At 38.4% G+C, this 20947-nt stretch overlaps 1 protein-coding gene across 1 annotated transcript in view; it reads left to right on the plus strand.

Moving 5' to 3' along the window:
- kdelr2a (KDEL endoplasmic reticulum protein retention receptor 2a) overlaps positions 1-20947 on the plus strand; it is a 263345-nt gene that overhangs the window by 207363 nt on the left and 35035 nt on the right. The gene's annotated exons all lie outside the window — the stretch shown is intronic.

The raw sequence follows: 20947 nt of genomic DNA on the forward strand, positions 1-20947 counted from the left end.
CCTTCTACTCTTCATTGAACTTGAAAAAAAACTGACTTCAAGGGCAGCCTCTTAGGATGCAGCAGTGAAAGGACGATCTGTGTTCCCAGAGTGCATCTGGTAAATACTGTCAAATGGCCTTGAAGTCTACTTTTAGAGAAGTATTGTCTAAGCTAAGTGATCTAATGAGGTTTATTCATCTTCAGAATTTCGTTTTGCAAAGGCAACTTTTCCTTCAGAATAAAACTTGCTTATCTACACATCATGTTTAAGAGTCTGCGTAAAACATTTGCGGTAAAACATTTCTCATAAAGCAGCGCAGTAGTTGCACCCTTTATTTTTACATTGACCGACTGTCAGAATTATTTGATTTGTTATTGAACGAGAGGGCAGCTTTTGATTGCAAACTAACTTTCGAGAGGTCAGGTTTTAAGGAATTAAAAAAGGTATTACATTTTAGACAAAGTTTTGACTGAGTTTTTAAAGTAATAGCTTTACATTTTAGGGCAGACTTTTGCTTCCATACATATTGTCCTAAGAGAAGATCGATCCATGCAACCAATGTTTGTGTTTTTAAATATAAAGCTATCACCAGCAGCTGGCTAGCATAGCTTAGCATGATGTCTGTAAACAGGGGTAACATCTAGCTTACCTCTCTAGCTGTTTCCCTGTTTCCAGTCTTTCTCGTAATGTAAATGTTAGCTGGCCGTAGCTTCCCGTTTAGCAGAGTACCAATGTTTGTATTTCCTAAAAGTATTCCTTTAAGGCCCATGAAAACTGCGCGAAAACAATACCATCTTCTGAAGTTGGACTTATTAGTTGTTATTTTGCAGCATCAGTTCATTGTTTATTCCGATCAACATTCACACCCTTCAAACCCGCACAACCAATGCACAACAACAGTTCAAACTCAGGACTCCTAAGGAAAGCAGATATATCACACTTTACAAGAATAGCCACAGAGATTTGAGGACCAGTGTTCAACTCTCAGCACAAGCCTACCAAAACAGGTTTTCTTATCACATTCAGCTTGAGGAGTTTCCTTGGCCTGCCATGTCTCACTGGCGCTGTGCAGCGTGTCTCCTCTCAGGACTGCACCTCCATTAACCTCTCAGTGACCTACAGAGATGAGCATAGTGTTTCCATTTAGGATTTCAGAAGGTCACAGTATTTCGGCTAGGCGTATCACTTCAGTTCAGACATCCCTCTGCTCTCTGAAGGCAGAACTAGACGAAAAAGCACTAATGAAATGTGATCTCGTCCGTAATGCAGAGGCTCCTTAAGCATGATTCTGTAATCTCACCTTTTTTCATGAAACACTGCCACAATGTCTAAAAATAATTCAAGGGACACAGATTGTTTAAGTGATGAATTTTGAATATATAATAGAAATATACAATAAAGAATTTGAGTTAAAAAATCAACATTCAAAAGTGCTTCATAATATAATTTGAATAAAAGGAAAACACTTACAATCCAACTGCAATTCAGCATTTAGTTTCAGAGTAAGCGTTAAAAGGTTACAAGCAGTCTTACTGTGTGACACATGCTTCTCATCTACCTTGAAGAATAAGCAGAAAAAAACATATTTACGTTGTATAATTTTTTATATTCTCCTAGTTGCTCCTATGTTGTTTGCTTTCACCCCCTCAACTCAATTTTCTATGTTATCCGCTCTCACAATATGTGTGTAAAGCAGTATCACCCTGCATTAAGTAGCCTACCGACGGGGCGAGAGTATAAAGGAGGCCTCACAGATGCGACTTGATTTAGTCGGCCCCCCTGATCGGAGTTATTGGAAGATGAACACTGACAGACCCCAGATCAGGTCTCTCAATCTAGATGAAGGTGGGAGTCATTTCTCTGGTCCAAAAAAATCACCGTTATAACTAACCAGTTGGTTCGCTAAGAAAGGAATGTGCAGTCCTTTAAAAGTAAAGCAGATTATAGGTACCTACTACCTTCCCAGTGTCCATATTTTAATGCCAATTAAAATGAGCAACCTGAGTGCTGCATCAATACACATTATGCTGGATGGTAATTAATTACAACTGCTTTACCTCAATTAGATCTGATTAGGAAAGTTACGGGTTTGTTACAAGAAATGTCAACATGCAGTACATTATGATGAATTGTTCCAATACAACTTCCATTAGAGGATTTATTCTGGGACTATGTTTCACTTGCTGGGAGCTCAATATATTTAATGTGACATCACCGAGCAATCCTTTTCTAATATTGTGAACATGTCTGTCGTTTAACAACAGCCTGCCATCTGCTGAGCCAATATGTCTTGATGTGTACCCTCTGCTCTGGTTTATATCACTTTTCCCAATTCACAGAGACAATATGGGAGATCTAAGAATTATGACCGAAGAATGGCTCTGGATGACAGACTCAAAAGACACATATTGGCAATTCCAGCCGAAATGATCCAATTCTCTTTTTATCTCAGCATCTTTACCGTGTTAGATTCAGTCTAATAAATCTTCTGATGAAATCTGATTTGTTGTCATTTGCTGTTTGACATCACATTGAAGACAGAAATACATAGAATGCAGAATGCTTTCCTGTTTCGTGCTGCATTCACTGCCTAAACATGACATAAGTTGTGTGGGTGGAGGAAGCGTTGACCAAAAATATTCTGCAGCACCACCTATTCCTGTATTTTATAGAAAGTGTGTGTGCACAGTGCTGCTTCCATGAACGCTGTGCTCATGGTTTACAGTGTGCTGTCCTTCCCGTCTGCCCGCTAAAATAGATTATAGTGTCAGCATGCTGCCAGCACCACTTAGAGGGAAATATCGCTGCCATCTGTTCTCAGGAGAGGCTGATCCAGATTGTTGCGCTCCACCTGAGGATCTATCTTTGCACATTCACCCTATCCTCCTAAAGAGTCCCCTCATGTTTTAAGAGATCCAAAAGTACTCTGCTTGGAAAATAATTTGTGTTGAATTAACTGCTTCCTAAGATTCTTGAAAATCTCCCTTTCTCTCGTTGGAAAATCCAGAATCTATAAATGTAATATTGTACAAGTTAAACTAGACACAAGATGTCTCTGAATGTCCTCGAACAGCCCACTCAAAGTGTATTTGCACCGCAAATTCAAGTTTCCACATCACACTTGTGTTTCATGTTACACAATGGACCTTAATTGTTTTCAAACAAAAATTGTGCTGATACATTCAGGAGTATTTCTGCAACTCTCATATATCACAATAAAGTAAGAACAAGCAGAATACATATTTGAATTGATCGAGGACCTTAAAAAAGGCCCTGAAATATGTGTCCAATGACGTGCCATAACGAATCTTTATAATCACAATATAAAATGCTTTATTGATTCAGAGCTTTGCCTTCACATAGTTGCTGTTATTAAAACGAGTAACACTCAAGGCATTCTTTATAGGTCTAAACAATCTTTTTCTTTTACAATAATGTCGATGCTGATTTTGCTTCCTGTATCATTACCAATTTCCATCTTTATGTTCATTTCCAAATGCATTCAATTAAATCACAAGAGTTTATTTGACAATGCTTTTACAGCCACATACTGTGTCTGCTACAAAAAGGTATATGTAAGCAGTAAAAAGCCAATATACACAGCAGCATCAAAGTGATGTGATTCGGCGGTTTGACTGCTCACAGATGCTTTTTTAGTGCTAACTTTAGCTATTGATCCTTCAGTAGGTGGGCGGCAGAGGACGCAGCGATGATTCCTGTCAGACCGATGTTTGTCTGCGGCTCGTCAGCACTGCAGATCTGCTGCTGAGGCAAGAAGAACAGGAATAAGACTGAAGAGTAGGCTAATCACAATACTACAAGAAACATAAAACGCCATCTCTACAATTTATCTCTGAGTGTGCTATCACCGTTGGAAAACTAATTGTGTGGAAATCAGGGTTGGACTACTTATTTTTATTTTTAAATTGAGCAATTAGCTATAGGACAAATACATACAAGTACAGTGTCACGGATACACACAATAAAGTACCGCAAAAGACAACAATTACAAAATATACATGGAGACACTGTGTGTGTTTTTTTGGTATAATTTAAACTATATAATTGTATTTGTTAAATTCTTGTTTTGGTCATCTGGTATTTTTTTGAAAAGGAATAAGATGGAAATTGTATCTCTTTTAACTTCAGTTTGAAAACAAACGTTCTAACCCTTCTATTGTCTTCGTTCCCCCCCCTCTTACTTTGGTGTTCGCGGTCAAATTTGACTGGTCCTGTTTTAACTGCTATTACATTAACAAAAAAAAACATTAATCAACACCAAATTTTATTTAACACCCTTTCAAACTGTACATATTGTATCAGACTACTGGTATACAAGAAAAACTGCAGTAAATATACAAAGAATAGACACTGAACATGTATTGCGTGTGCCAGGTGTGATCCATGTGGGGGGATGGGCACATAAGAGCGGGAAATGTGTCAAATTGTTCTGTGTGTGTGTGTGTGTGTGTGTGTGTGTGTGTGTGTGTGTGTGTGTGTGTGTGTGTGTGTGTGTGTGTGTGTGTGTGTGTGTGTGGGTGGGTGTTTGTGTGTGTTTTATCTGATCCGGATGGTTGCTGATTCCTTTTCTTTATGGCAGTCATTTTTTTAGTCAAAGTTGACTAAAATTCAATGAAAGTGGTGAACAGCAATTTATATGATCAAATGTCTACTGTGAAGGATATCATAAAGCCTTAATGCAATCGAATGTAAAACAAAAAAGTTATGTTTGATGAAAGTAGTACATCGGTCAGATTTGACCCGAAGACAACAGGAGGGTTAACATATTGTTTTGAACATATATTTAATGTTAATGCCACAAGAGAGATTATATCATTAGTTTGCTTATACCTTTTTATATTCATGGCAACACCTTTTTTGCAATGGTTAACTAAGGATGTGTCAACTCAGGTATTTGTATTCAGTGAACAAGCTTTTGCAACCCCACTGTTCATTTTCTCTCCAGTACCAAACTGCAAACAGACATTTGCTGTTTCTTCCGCCGCCCTCAAGTGGCCGAAAAATCTATTCCTGCTGCTTTAATATCAAATCCACAAGCTGCTGCAGCGGCTCCTGTTTCCCTCAGTCTATATTGATGGTACTGTCATGTTGTATACACTACTACAATATACTTTATTGTCCTCATAAGGAATAGAAATGCGGCACACATGACATGTTGTGAAGTTCCATAGCAGTAATCCTAAGCAACAACCAACATACATATATTGCGAGAGTAAGAGACAAACAGCTGGACTTCCTGCTCTGTCAACGAGTATTTCTGCCAATCACAGCAGTCTGCATGAATAAACACAAACACTTGTTACACTGGAATGCAAAGACATCTGCTGTCGGTTAGGTGTACCCGAGTGTGGAACAGATGCTGCTGAATGCCCTCTCTCTCACACACACACACACACACACACACACACGCACACACACACACACACACACACACACACACACACACACACACACACACACACACACACACACACACACACACACACACACACACACGTCATATGAGGCTGCAGCTGCCATGATTCTTACAGTGTGCACCTGTGACTGGTGTGTTTGCTGCAGTCACATCCTGACTGTTTAACTGAGCTGTAACAGAGATGACTCATACCATTGACACATTATCATATTTATTATACAGCGTTGGTATATTATGCTTACCTGTGATATACTTACCTAACATTATTTTCAGTTTGAGTGAAGCATCTTGAGAGGAAATGTCCAGTAAAGATCTGAAAACTCATCAAGTTAATTTCAGTTATGTGTACCAACAACATTAACAGTAGGTGTAATATTAGAGGTCAAGGGTCAACAAGTCTGCCTGTCCACATACTTTACTGATTGTAATCTTCAGTTGATCAATTCCAGCTGAAAATAAATCAAGTTTTTATTCTCATATTTATCATTAGCATAATGAATATGCCGAGCAGTTTTTTTTTTTGTTGAAAAAAATCAACCAGTTACAGCTCAAAATGTTTTATCATCAAATATTGTTGACGTAATTTCTAGAGTGAGCATTGAAACAATCCATTTTTTTTTATATTGTGAACATTTTAACTCGAGGTCTTACTCGTCCACTTTTTCTGCATTGCACAATTGAGTTTGCGTAAATGACCATAATAACTAATTCTTCCTAAGAATCATGGGATTGAATGAGAATGAATATGTGATTAAAAGGTATGGACAAAGCTAGAAAAGAACCTTGGTTTAAGATTTTCTTTCTGTTTTACATTTTGTCAAATGTGCATGAAAGGTTATTGGCTCAGTTAGGATGTGTGGTATATACTTTCATAACGTTACCTTTAGTCTTTTTGTGGTAATTTTGCGTATGTTTGCACGTTTTCATAGTGGTTGTAAATCCTTTTGTGTCTCATTGAAGTCAATGTATGTCTTTTCTAGATGCTTTGTGTCTCTTTGTGGTCATTTTGTGTCTCTTTGTGGTTGTTGGTCTGGCCCGGTCTCCTCTTTCACTCATCTTGCCCCGGGTATAACTGCTGGCACATATCTGTCCAAGTGTATTGCCCGGTGAAAGCAGCACCCATATTCATCAGACAACCTTGTGGTATCCTAAAGAGCTGCTTGGTCACTTCAGCCTGATCTCCCATGGTTGTGTTAGGTATGTAGTTGTATCAGTAGGAGCAGAGGAGCGGCCCACAGACCGAGCTCGCTGAACAGTGTTTATTTCTGCCGGGCTCCACCGTTTATTTTCATGAGGGTATTAATATCTATTTGGATATGCCTCTCCTGTTATTTTAGATGAGTCATTGGGGAGTATTAGGGTACATGTGAGAACAGTCTGTGCCTCTGCGAGGAGAGGCGAGACGCGTGCATGATGGAGAGGATTATATGTGTTAGTGTGTACATGTGCAAACACACACACTCATGATATTGTAGGCTTCTGTGTCCTGGTGAGCAGAGGAGTTTGTTTCTTTATCCGTCGTCAACAAAGGCTAACAGAACAAGATGAGAAACATTTGTTTACAGCTATTCACAATGTTGAGCCTTTGTAACATTACATAATAGTACAGTACAAATAAAACAAGCTGAATCTTTAGTGTTGTTTGTGGAAAAACATAGAAAGAAGGTTTGTCTGTAGACTTACTGTCCTCTGTTTGTCCTTCTGGCTCTACTTCATTGTCATGGTTGGGGTAAGATTGGAGGGGGGTGGGGGTCCAGGGGGGAGAGTAACCTCTTGATGGCCTTAAAGAGAGGCCTCGAGCTGGCCTTCTGCTGTTTTGTCTAAGAAACCCTCAAAGAGCTGGACAAAGACTCAAATAACCTTCACTTATCATGCTACTGTTGTGTACTGACATAATAATTACATGAACAACTTCAAAATTCTGAAGAGACCTTAGATGTTTTATAAGAACTGGATATCAGGCTTCACAATGGGGTGACGTCATGTATATATAACCATCTCTTCTAGGTTCTGTGAATATTTGACAGATAAATAACCTTCAAGGGTTGAAAGAACATTATACAAAGGGAAATATTTGATGTTGCGTGCTTATACAAGAAAAATCGTTTGGCCTTGAAAGTGCCATTGGAAGTGTCTTGGCTATTGCCTATTTCACTAGATGTGATCATAATGCATCAAATGAAAATCCTAAAGGCTTTAAGCCAGCGACTGAGACCGTAAACTCATTAGAAAATGTCAAATGAGGTAATAAATCTACATATAGACTTCTATACAATCTGACTTCTTTGTGCAACCAGTAAGTCGCTCCCTACCGCTCCATTAGAACGAATGCAGGTTTCACGCACTTTCACACAAGGCCAGGATACATTCCTTTTTCAATAAAGTCTATTGGAAAACAGTGTGTTTTGGTACGTGTTGGAATTGTTTTGCTGCACTACCGTGAGATGAATTTAGCAGCAAGGCTTTATCCAACTCTCTAAAGAAAATATTTAACGAAAACCTAATTTAGCTCAAGGGAAATTATTGTGCAGTACACGGAAGAATAAAGGCGGTACATGATGATATAAATATATAGAAAAATATCCTCTGCACGCTCCTTTTCCCTTTTTTTGTTTCCCTCATGTTTTTGCAATTATTCTCTCCTCTTTATCCAACTCTGCAGCTCACACACACTGAATGGCTGACTGAACAGGTGCATGCTGGGACTGCAGCAGCAGCAGCTATAATGAATAGACCTCTGTGTCACAAACAATAACTGAACACACAAAGAAAATATTGTTGTTGTTTTTTCTACCGGTGGATATGAATGATTGATGTCTTCCTGGTTTGCAAAGAACACTGTCACTTGTTCTCAGCTTCTCTTTAGACTACAGAGATCTATGAGATCTTAGATGTTTAATGAGAAAAAGATAGATGCCATTTTGTTCCCGAGGGTCATCAGAGCTTACAGTCTCTGTCGGGGACGACTGGAGGACGTTTCAGTTATTGTGATATAAAGGAGGAGACTGTAATCCTTTTTGTCCTCTCCTTGATGTAACTGTAATTATAGAACATATGTTATCCTCGCTTCCATGTCTTGTTTTCCAGCTGCAGATAAACAGAGAGATAATGTCTGAAGCGTTTCACCCCCTTTTCCTCTCCCTGCTTTGCTTCGAGCCATCAGGTGCATCAGGACAGCTGCTCGGGCTGATTGGGCTCCAGAGCGATGGATTGAAAGGTAAATGCCAAATATTGATTGCCTGCGAGCCTCTGACCTTAACGAGAGCAGACTTAGAGCAAAAGATTGTTGTCAGATTCTGCTAAAACATTATCTGTGCTGCTGTTCAGCCTTATGTTGGTTTATTGCAAAAATATTGACTCAGGCTGTGAGAGACAGCAAAGTATCCTAACAAAACATCGTGATGAACGCCTGAAAGAAGTTCAACTAACTGTTTATGCATCGAAGAGATCCTTGCTGCTTTCCCACAACATATCCATCAGACTCTGTTACAGAGCTACTCGGAGCAGCTTTACCCCTCCCCTCACTTTTTCCTCTGTCCTTGAAGCAGCCGAACCGCCGTCATCTTTGTCACAGGCTTCCAATTTTGTCCTCGGAGGAATTATGGGCTTGTCTGTCACTTTTCTCAATTGCTTTCTCCTTTATCTCTACGCAGGAAGCAAGCAAGCTTCATTCTCTGGCAAAATCAGCAGGAATTCATTAGCTATACTGACACTATTTTAACCTGTTTTGTCATAAATCAAAAGTTTATTTCATTTAAAAAAATGTGCCACTGATTTGTGAGTGTTACACTGAAAAGACTACTAGACACAAACACACAACACAACTGTCAAATCTAATAAAGTGGGCACATGCATGTCAATCCCCTTGTCCTGTCACTGTGTATCTCTACTGTGCTGTCTATAAAGGAAAAGTGTTCAATTGGTAACATCATTTTTAAAAGGAAAATCCTGGGGCTCCATTAGAGCTGCAGGCACAGCGTTGTTTGTTTCATGATTCGGGTACTTTATATGAAATGTACTTAAATAACATGTCTTTGTTGTGTAAAAGCCAAAAGAGTTAATTGTGTGGTTTGACAGGACATTAAAAAAACAATTATATATTTTTAGGGCATTTAGGAGACAGCAAGGCTCTGATTAAAGACACTGTTGAGTTATGTTATGAAAGTGAGATATAATGGTTTTGAAGCATGACGAATAACTTAAAGTAAAAAAACTTGTGATATTTTGATTCAATATTTCTCTTGTGAATCTTGTTTTATGGAGGTGAATCTTGTGATCCTCAATAGATAGAATTTGCTCGGTTGTCGTGGAGACGGTTCATTTGTAATCATGTGATTTAAAAATCGAATTGACCAAACTTAATCCATTGAGGATTACCAAGACATGCCGTCAATATGTTCCTTTTTATTTTTCATATTCTACTCGTCAGTCATAATCTCACTCCTTCCCATAAGGACAATAACCAAAACACTCAAAAAAATCGCTCTAATCCAATGTTTTTTCATTTGTTTTAAATATTGTTATAATAAAAATGCAAATTTTGGGGATTCACTGGTCTCCATTGGAGCATGTGAGTGTTTTCAAGGTGACACGGGGTAGGTATGAAAATGATCGTTTTGTGGTTGAATTATTCCTTTAAACACAAAAACAATTACAGGCCTACTGACTGTGGTTTGAATTGATGCAATTTAGTGTACTAGTGTATGTGTAGGTATAGAGTATAGCTTTCAGAGTATTTCCAGATAATGTGACTGCTGGCTGGCTGCCCATCGGTCAAGAGTTTGGCTGCTGGCTGATTGTAATTTCCTTTCCTGCATTTAAGGCTGACTGAAGGTCACTGAGGAACATTTCCTTTCCTGTCCTCTATGTCCTCCTGTCACATGTCTGCAGTGCAGTCAGCCCTTATGCTGCACTTTTATTTCATTCAATGTGTTGGACAGATAAGAGAGCAGAACTCTGACACTTTTCTAAATATAAGTTAATGGTTTAATCAGCAAATCATTGCTCCTGCATCAATACTCCCCCCCCCCTTAAAACTATAGACATTAGTGACACTTTTATTTCCTGCAAGATTTAGTCCCTCTTCAGTTTGTGGCAAGAGTTAATGAGCAGAGCAGATTAAACTCAAAGACCCCCGCAGTTTCTACCACAAGCAATAGAGATGCTGCTTTTTCTTAATGTTAGGCTTCACAGAGCACTTTGCATCGCTGTGGACTCTCGTTTCAGATACTAGGATAATTAAAGTTCAACCACTGCCTTTGCCGCTCACAGCTTCCTTTCTCTCTGTCCCACTTTTTCACACAAGTGATTTTTGGGAAGTTATACATAAAGTCAAACTAATTGATTTAGCTTAAAATCCTCTCAGTATTAGCTCATCAGGCTGCCTCTTTTCAGAAGTGTAACCCCTGAGGTCCCGTTTCTTAAAAAGAGCTAACTGTATGACTAATCCACTTATATGAACTAATATCCACTAATTTCAACAAAACAAATAAACCTGACACATCCTGACGCATCTTTCACTGAGGAGTGTTAAAAGCAGGGATGCTGGGTAATTGCTCTATTTTTAACTCAAGAAATGTTAACCCACTTCACAAGTATAATGTTATTGGATTAGACAATTATTGCCTGCGACAGCATAATGATTGGCCATTTTTTACATTTTGTCATATTTTCTGCATTTCTTGGTAGTTCACAAGGATCCAAGGTGTGGTGGTCTCTGTAGATTTTAGAGTATGTCATTCTGTCTCATTTCTTATAAGAATCTTTATGAAAGCGGATCTTATCAAAATAAAATAATTAAGTACGTCATCATCACCCTGTGTCTACATGATTTATGGACGCATATAGAAGCCCAGGGGAACATGACCCTCTCCATTTTTGTCTATATTTCTGTCTAAGTGGTTCAGAAATATCTAGAAGATAACCAGAGCACTGAGGACGACCAGGGGCAACGGATCCAGCATCAGTTTTAAACTCAACATGATTTACTGAATTTAGATTGGCTCACATGGATAAGAGAGATCAAACCATGAGTGACCTCAAACTGATCTGTGGTGTTTAGAGGCTCATGGTGTATTTCAAAGCTGTTGTCTGGCTCCCTCTGCTGCCCATTAGGACGACAAATTACTGTGGGATCCTTAATCCTATTTATCTCGATATACTTACTGTAGGGTAGGGCTGCTCGATTATGGCAAAAATCATAATCTCGATTATTTGGGTCAATAATTGATATCACGATTAACCAAAACGATTATCCATTTACTTTGAAAAAATTCAATTTATTGAAAAAATAAATGTGAACAGTATGTTTTTAACAGTTGATTACCCTTAACTTTAAGTATAATTCAACTGAAAAATCAATAAAAAAAGAAATAAATCGTTTTATTTCGATTATGTTGTTTTCATAATCGTTGCAAGCCAAAATCGTAATGGCGATTAAAATACGATTAATTGAGCAGCCCTACTATAGGGTTAAATCTGAAAAGTGCACTGAGGATAAGAACTGAAGCTCTAATTTGTGTTTTTTTCTATTATTCTCTCCAAACAGGCAGATTTCCAGGTTGAATTTATACTTTTTTCACAGATGTTACAAATCTCAGTCGTGCAAAATGAGAGACAGCTGTCCACTTGTCTTGTCAAAACAGTAACTAGTGTGCAGGGTTTTGCATTGCATTTTAAATTATTCTATAAGTACATTATAAATACCAAATGTCTGATTATTCTTGTTATTTACAGAGCTGTCACAAGGGGCCATGCTCTCAGAGGAGCACTGTGAAGTAGGACATATCTGAGTAATGAAATGCGTCCTAGACTACAGAATAATAGAATCCAAAGTTTGTATAAAACTTGGTTAAATAAATATAATTTGTATCGGTTTTCACAGTATGCTGTCCTTTTGGTAGTTTTCATGCATACCTTAAAGATGTTTTGATTAGTCCTAGGACAGAAAATGGAGATAATTGATTAATTGACCAAACCTTTTCTTGAGCAACGTAGCAGAATGTCAAAGGTGTAGATATGGTTTACACAGGTCAGCACTGTTCCCACAGCACTTCCTGTTTGCTCAGAAAAATGCATGTGATTGTATATGTATTCAGACCTAATGTGTATAGGTCCTGTCCTGTGCATGTGTGTGTTTTGTACTTTGTGTTACAGCTGAGTGAACACCTGCATTTCCCATTAAGGATACAATAAAAGGTTCATCTTCTTCTTCCCCACTGCTCTGTGATTCATTGGTGTGCTTTGGCAGCATTTAATGAGAGAGTAACTCAATCCTCTTATCACACCGAGTGCTGAAAAAACTAATGAGCAGCAGAGGAAGAAGGCAGTGAGATAGGACTGATCATGTTCTCTTATATATAAAGGTAAGGTTATTCATTTATTGTCCTAAAAAAAGACAAAAACATGGAGTAAAGACTAAAAAGCAGCTGGTAAATGTTGCTTTTGAGGCCCTATGAAGACATGTCAATGAAGTCTTGCTCAAGTTATGTCATTTGCTACATAAGCGCTTATTAGCATAGTTCAAACCACTATTGTGGGTAAACAGCACATTTCCCCCACAATGAAAATGATGATATCTCTGCTTTCTCTGCTCTTGTTTCCCCTCGACTGTCTATAGTAAGTCTGACAATGTTATGTACAATGCTAAATCAGTGGAGTCTTTTATGTCATGATGTTCGTATCCCTCGGCCTGCATACTGTCTCTTGAACAGAAATTAAAATACTAAAGGAGATGCTAAAGCCACACAACCCAAATGAGAGTAAATGCAATCTGGGATTAGTGGTAAATCACACATCATGTCCTATCTGTTGAAAAATAAGAGTACATCAAAAAAGAACATTTCAAATTCATCCTCCTTTTCCAGAGTCCAGTTTATCTCCAAATTGCCTCTGTACTCAAGAGCTCTATCTACTTAAAATTATTTTTTTCACCCTTCTTTAATTACGTGCAGCACATAACTGTCAGCTCAGGTTTGGCAGTCTGTCGGCTGTCTTCTAAATAAAATATGAAGCGTCTATTTCTGTCCTCTCCAAAAACACTGAGCTCAGGGAGTGATCGCTGTGGTTTCACCTGGCCTTTTGTCATGTCAAAAATACATTAGTTATATCACTAGAGATTTGATTGGCCTGTGTTTACAGACATATAGAAATCATTTTAACTTGCCACACATAACATGAAGATGTTTCATGGCCTACTATATGCCCCCGTGGCCTTTTCATCTGATCCAAATTCCCAAAATAAACTTGAGATTTTAAGCCTGACTGTATTCTTAAGCCTTTAAGTTCAAAATCCTCACCGTTTTCTATTGCATTGGGATAGGAATTAGCAGAAATACTTATGTTTAAGATCCCTGGTCTATACCGGGGCGGGCAATGGGAGGAAAGAAGATGGATTGTTTGTATCAGATCCTTTTATAAAGTGATAGTTAACATTTATAAGTCGAATGACAACAAAAAGACAAGAGCGACTGGAAGTGATGATAAAAGACTACAAAGAGACCTTAAACAACCACAAAAACATCCAAAGCTACTACAAAGACACCATGACCAATTGTTGGGGGAACTTTACAAGGGTGTTGCCTTGATCTAGTAACATCAGGGGCTAAGCCAGCCCGACAATATATATTAAAAAAAAAATATATATATATATATATCAATAGAGTATCCAAAGATCACACAACATTAAATGTAAATAATGAATTAAAAGTATCTACACTAGACCAATTTACTACCAAACTAGAAGGTAATTTACATACTATATACATTACTATATAAAAAGTGTACAAATATATTTAGTATCATATCCATGTGAACATGTTTTAAGTGGGGGGTGGACCTCTCTACTTGTATGGGGCATGCTCCCCCGGGTAGATTTAAAAAAAAAGAAAAGATTTTGGAGTTAAATGCATCAATCTTGTGCACAAAATTAAGAAACTAGATCTATGGATACATCTCGTAACACCCATATTAAATATATATATATTAAATAATAAAAAAATCTTTAGAATATGGCCTCCAATAACCAATAACATAATGCACAATAGTCAATAACAAGTCATTTAAACTTTTATTTTTATTTTTCTGTTCATTTATATTTGTGAGCGTGCATGTGTCCCAGTTGCCTGATATTTTATAATCTGTCCATGAGTGCAGACTTTATTTAGTTACACATAATAATCAACTGATATAACACTAGATAAGATAGGAAATTTGACAGGTTTTCGACACACATTACACTGAATAAACAAAACTAACAAATTGGAGTTTGTATTGCTATGATCTAGGGATTTAAATTCGAGACACCCCAAAAGGGGCAGGCTCTGTTGCCACTTGATGCTCCTGGAAACACGATCCTCCTGCGCCGCGCACACAGACATTACGGTAGTGTCTTCAGGTGAGGTGCAGGTGATAGACAGAGAGATGTGACGCGAGAGGCACCATGCGCGAGAGGGAGGGGAAGGTATAGACGGGATTATTTCACGAGCCAACCGCCACAGGTATGGATGTGAGAGGTTGACAGGAATATTAAGGTAAATGTATAATTATGAGTATTAATATCAGTAGCCTATTAGAGACATTTAAAGTATGCACGTGACGGAAATCTGATCCGCGAGTCGGATTTTTCATTTTGAATGCTAAATGTCTCACTCGCTGATTCGTTTTGCTGAAAAGACAGAAGAGGTAGCCTACATATTAAGTGTTAATATATGGATATTGCTTTGGTGGCTGGAGACTGCACCCTTTATCTCTAAAAAACAATGGCTGTTTCATGTGTTTTGCATGTGTATTTGTGTTTTTTTCACAAAAAGTATAAAAAATAAACATAATTTTGTTTCGTTTACTTTAATTAATCATGAAATGATTACCAGTCCATGAAATATGTTATACTCAGGAAGATGTGTGTAAACTTGATCTTCCAGTTTTAGAAAAACATTTTTTTTTAGTTTTGTGAGATAATCATTGCATTGAAGTTTAATTTTGAGGCCATTGTAGTTAAACTGTAACTGATGTGACCATTTTGCCAGATTACATTTTGATTCTGTTAACAATTATTAAAATCGATATGTACCTTTACTCCACCCATCAGGACATAAGTCTGGGGGCTCTCTGCGAGGTGAAGCAGCTTCAGAGTGTCATGCAGGCCAGTGGACCCAACATGCTCGATCTCCCCCAGCAGCCATGGGTCGACCACCCAGCCCCCACCATCGCCTCCAGCCCGACCCCCGCCATCCGCCAGAGGCTGAGTGGAGCCATGGCAACCAGCTGCAGCAGCCCAGAGAGTTGGGCCTCCAGACTGGGAGAGGAGACAGTGCTGGCCCGGGGCGTCTCCTCAGGGAAGGTGCTGGTCACAGGGGGAGGGGGATACTTTGGGTTCAGGCTGGGGAGAGATCTGGCTAACCAGGGGGTGTCAGTGATCCTTTTGGACATGAACAGGCCTCCCTGTGACATCCCTGATGGGGCCACCTTCTATCAGGTATGTAGCAGTGAGGGACCTGAGATCCTGCTACTAAAAAGATGAAGATGTTTCTGTTTCTCTAATCTTCCATGCATTTTACAAAATAATCTTGCCCGACAATTTAATTCAAGTCAATATGACAGGGTAATTATACAGGATACTACACCAACAACAGCAATGATTGTTTAAGTCATAAAGCTGTGGTTCCCTGGTATTGTGCCCAATAACTGTCCCTTCACTTAATTTTTAAATGTTAGCCTGTCTATCGCCAATTCAGAACTAGTTAAATTAAAAGGCATACATGCCAATAACATTTGGGAAAGGTAAACATACATGGCACCTAAAGAATAGCTTCTTCTTTTAACCAACACGCCTCCTTACAGACTTGAAAATCGTCTTTAGCCTTGAATGAGCCAGCGTCAGTGTGTCTCTGTGGTTAGTCTGCATTCTGTCCTGAAAAAAGACACAGGTGAGTGATCTGCCTCAGACCGCCAGCTGCTGGGTCACAGAGGGTGGAGACATGTTTCGGGTTTCACCTGAAGGCCTCATGGCACACTTACCTTAATTACAACTGTCCTTCCATGGGATAGATATTAACTCACACATGCTCTTTGACTGCAATGCTCCTAACTTGTCAAACTGCTTTGTGGACACATGGGGCTGGCAGTCCTCCTGTCATACTGTCATGGAGCAAAACACAGAAACCCAAATAGCTTCTGATGGTTTGCCAGCACACTGCATGGTAGCCTGCTGCCAGTGTGTGTGTGTGTGTGACTGTGTGTGTGTGACTGTGTGTATTTATGAATGAGAGGCTAAGACCTTACTGATAACACCGCATGAGACGGATGTAAAATAATGGAACTAATGAAGATGGCTGTTTCCAAATGAAGCATCAAGCATTACATTTAGGGGTCATTTTTCTTTCTTTTTGTTCTCAAAGGGTGACATCCGGGATTATTCTTCCCTCTATAAAATGTGTGAAGGGGTCGACTGTATATTCCACACGGCTTCTTACGGCATGTCTGGACCAGAACAGGTGACTTTCCTTTCTTTAAGCCTTTTCAGCCAGAGGAAAAAAGACTAGGGAGGATGTTCATTGGTGTGCTTTGTTCACTTTTCAATGTAGTAATCTGTGTACATGCAGAATACGTTCATAAAAATATATGAATAAGTACCAGACCTTCTTGTGAGAGGTGAAGATAAATGCAACAACAGTTTATTTAGAAGAGGTTGTTCTCTTCCTAGAGGAGAGCACACACGCAGCCGTGATTGTAAATCAGGGTTATTCCATAAAACATAGATTTTTATACTAGCTAAACAAAGTTAACAAATTACTAGAAATAATTAGGATTTTTTTTGTTTTCATTATTATTATTTGAATTTTGATTACATGCAAATTCTCTTAATTACTATATTTTTATTTGGAGTTTGAAATCAGAGGATTACAGAATAACACAAACAAATGTCAATTGACTCAAACACAAACACAATAGTAAAACCAGATAAACATGTGTGTTCCAGTGCTGTGCACTTACCGACACACACCCTGCAGCTGGAGAACCAGAAAAGCAGCATCCCCAGTATTTGCTCTCGACAAACCGTCCCTCGAGTGCACATACCTACACACATGCCATACATTCACACATACACACATACCTACTACTTCTCAGTCAAGCTCAAATTACTTTAAGGCTGCCCTTGGTCACTGACTGCTTCTGTTTTGTTCAGAAACTAGTGTTAATAATTACACTAATGCTCCTTCAATGCCAAAACCCCCATTGCTCCACCAATAAAGAAATTAAAGCAAATTGACCTCACTACAGTTAGTTTGTTTGTTTGTGTACGAGAGAGCAATTAGTCACGATGTAAGAAGAAGTTTGTACATCAATGTATCATTCATATTCATTATAATTATCATTTTGTTTATCTGTCAGCTGAGAAAAGAACAGGTGGAGTCAGTCAATGTGGGCGGGACCAATAATGTCATAAACGGTAGGTATTCATGTATCAGTGATTCAATATCATATTTACAAATACAAATTAAGAGGTAATTGACATTCTTAACTTTGATGTGAAATGTACTTGGTCTGGTGAGTTTGAAAAAAAAACGTTTTAATAGCTAATTTAGCTGAAAAGTTATTAATCACACATTATAAACAAATCATTTCTGCAGTAAATAGTGAGACATAATGTTATGTTTTTGTAGCCAAAATAAAGTTGGTAATCCGCAAATCCATATAAATCCTCTCTGTAGTGTTCGGTGTGTGACCTGCCTCTCTCTCAGTGTGCAGGGAGAGGAGCATCCCCAGGCTGGTGTACACCAGCACCATCAATGTGGTGTTTGCTGGGAAACCAATTGAGGATGGGGACGAGGGCTCGGTGCAATGTGTACCCCCCGACGTGGTGCGTATAAAGAAAATCATTAAAAGCAAATAACTTATCATATTGAATATTGCAGTGATGGGATCTAGCACAATTACAATTAACAATTAAACAAATAGTGAGCAAAATGCATCTTTCATGTACCATTTTATTGTATTTTGTGCAATTATATTATTGCATATAATTTTTTATTGGATTAACTTTTTATTTGATTTGATAAAATGCGTATTCTCCTACATTTCTTTGATATATTTCTTTGTGGGTTTATTAATACAACACATAATCATTAAATATAAAGACACGTTTTTTAAAACAGCATAACAATCAGTCCAAATCAATTTAAGTAATGCTTACACATAATTGCAGCTATAATTATAATCTCTAATCTTTAATATATATATTAGTCTAAAATGGGCTCTTCTGCATGATAAATATTAAAAATGTTGGTATTTTCATTACATTTTAATGCTGTTGCTTCCACCGAACAAGAGCTTTGATTTGTCTTTAAACTGTGGTTTTGCTACTAGACCAACACATTTAAATGTCCCGTACATTTGCCAAACATAATACACTTTCAGCATTTTGTTTTTATCTCTGTTCCAGCACATTGACAACTACTCCAGAACCAAAACAATAGCAGAGCAGATGGTCCTCACTGCCGACGGATGCTCCCTAAAAGGTCAGTGTGTGCAATGACAAAATGGAAAATGGAAATCAGATCAGAGGAGATAGCAGCCTTAGCTTTTTGGGTTTAGCTGTAAAATAATTGTGCAAAAGGAAACACTCTGAAGCGCTCAGTGATTGCCATGGAAACGGTTTGTTCGATCCCATATGAACTCAGTGACACCAGTTCAAATTTAGAGCTTGGCAAGACTGTCTAGTTTCCAGTGCGACAAACATCTTTAATGCATGAAATGGGTTTCGAGTTCCTTCATCTTATTTACATTCTCAGCTGTGAAGTGTCCCATCACCTCCTCCAGTGTAACCCGACATCCAACAGTGAGCATCGCCTTCATTAAATTAAGCTCGGATATGAATTAAATGTATAAGGTGATGGTATCTCATTGCTGTTTTATTACATACTGCAAGTTAAAGTTCCTGTATCTGCTCCAGCATGTGCTGCACGTAAAAGAAAACCTCTGCAGTGGTGAAAAGAAACAAAAGACATTCACTCAAATTGACTTAAGTACAACGTTGAAAGTTCATAGTTCATTTGAAAAAAATAATCATTTGATTAAATTAGAAAATAAGAGTTAAAAGGGTAAACAAGTTATTTAAAAAATGTTTGCTGTCCGTGGTGCTGAAGTAGCAGACACATAATCGCTGCATTGTGTCTGAGTCACAGTCTTTTCATAGTCTTTTCTTGCATCTATGGTATTCTTAAAACTAAATAGCTAGAGGAGTCGTGCGAGATGAATTAACAAAATATTTCTTCAAGATCACCAGTAGAATGTGACACAAACAAAATGACAAAAACAAAAGTCTGTCCCCGCTGATACACAGCGGAAAAGGAAGGAAAAAAAACAGCATCGGTGAGGATTTCTTTGCCCCCCCCTTAACACCTGAATTTCCTCCTAGAGCAGCATTGTGTCTTTTTAACCAAATATCTCTCAGAGGGGCGTGGGGAGTGGCTTCAGAGACATGTTTTGTATATATCTGTGAGGCCTATAATAAAGTAATGAAAAACAGTTTAATAGGGGACCTTTAAAACACATTACATGCATGTTTTCACTGAAGTTTTGAATGGTCCCTTGTGCAGGTGGAGGTCTGCTTCGGAGCTGCGTCCTGCGGCCCTGCGGCATCTACGGACCAGAGGAGAGGAGACACCTCCACAGAGTCATGGTGAGAGACACAGAATCAACTTGGTATATTTTAACAATGTATGTATTCATCTTATTTTGGAACTGGGAAAGATATACATTTTGTAGTGTCTGTAGCCTCCCTTGCAGAATGCATTTCTGACTAAATAGTTTAATGTCAATTTACTTTTTTTAGTGCCTAGTTTTATTGAAAGTCAATAAATCGCTGAAATGTAAGACAGTTTTTTTCTGAACTTTTCTTTTCAAAAATGTTTTTATGATGTACAGACATAACGATGCTTCACTTTTGCTTTAGCATGTTAAATAATACAGAATGTGTGATGTAGAACCACCACACTAACCACAGAACGACGTCCCTCCTCCCTCTCTATCTCTCAGATGAATGTGGAGCGCCGGTTGTTCAGCTTCAGGTTTGGTGACCCCCGGGCCCGGATGAACTGGGTCCATGTGGATAACCTGGTGTTGGCCCACAAGTTGGCAGCCGAGGCTCTCACTCTGAAGAGGAACGGAGTCGCTGTGAGTCAGGACAAACAGACAAACCCATAGATCTATGATGTGATGAATCTGATGAAACTACACAGAATAAATCAGAGCTAAAGATTAGGTTTTAAACTACGACATGCAACAACGCTCCTAACCATACTTTTTAAGTGTCAGATACAGATTTATGAATTAAATATTGTTTATTATTAACTGAAGTTAATTATTCCCTCAGTCCTGATATAGTTACTCAAAACTAAAACTAGCTCCTATTATTAATTGTTTTCTGTTCCTTTGCAGAGTGGACAGGCCTATTTCATCAATGATGGAGTTTCATTAAATCTGTTTGAGTGGTTGAGACCTTTGGTAAGTTAAATAGTAATGCAGGTC

Source organism: Notothenia coriiceps, unplaced genomic scaffold (genome assembly GCF_000735185.1).
Source record: "Notothenia coriiceps isolate Sejong01 unplaced genomic scaffold, NC01 NC01_scaffold00012941, whole genome shotgun sequence".
NCBI classification, from domain to species: Eukaryota; Metazoa; Chordata; class Actinopteri; order Perciformes; family Nototheniidae; genus Notothenia; species Notothenia coriiceps.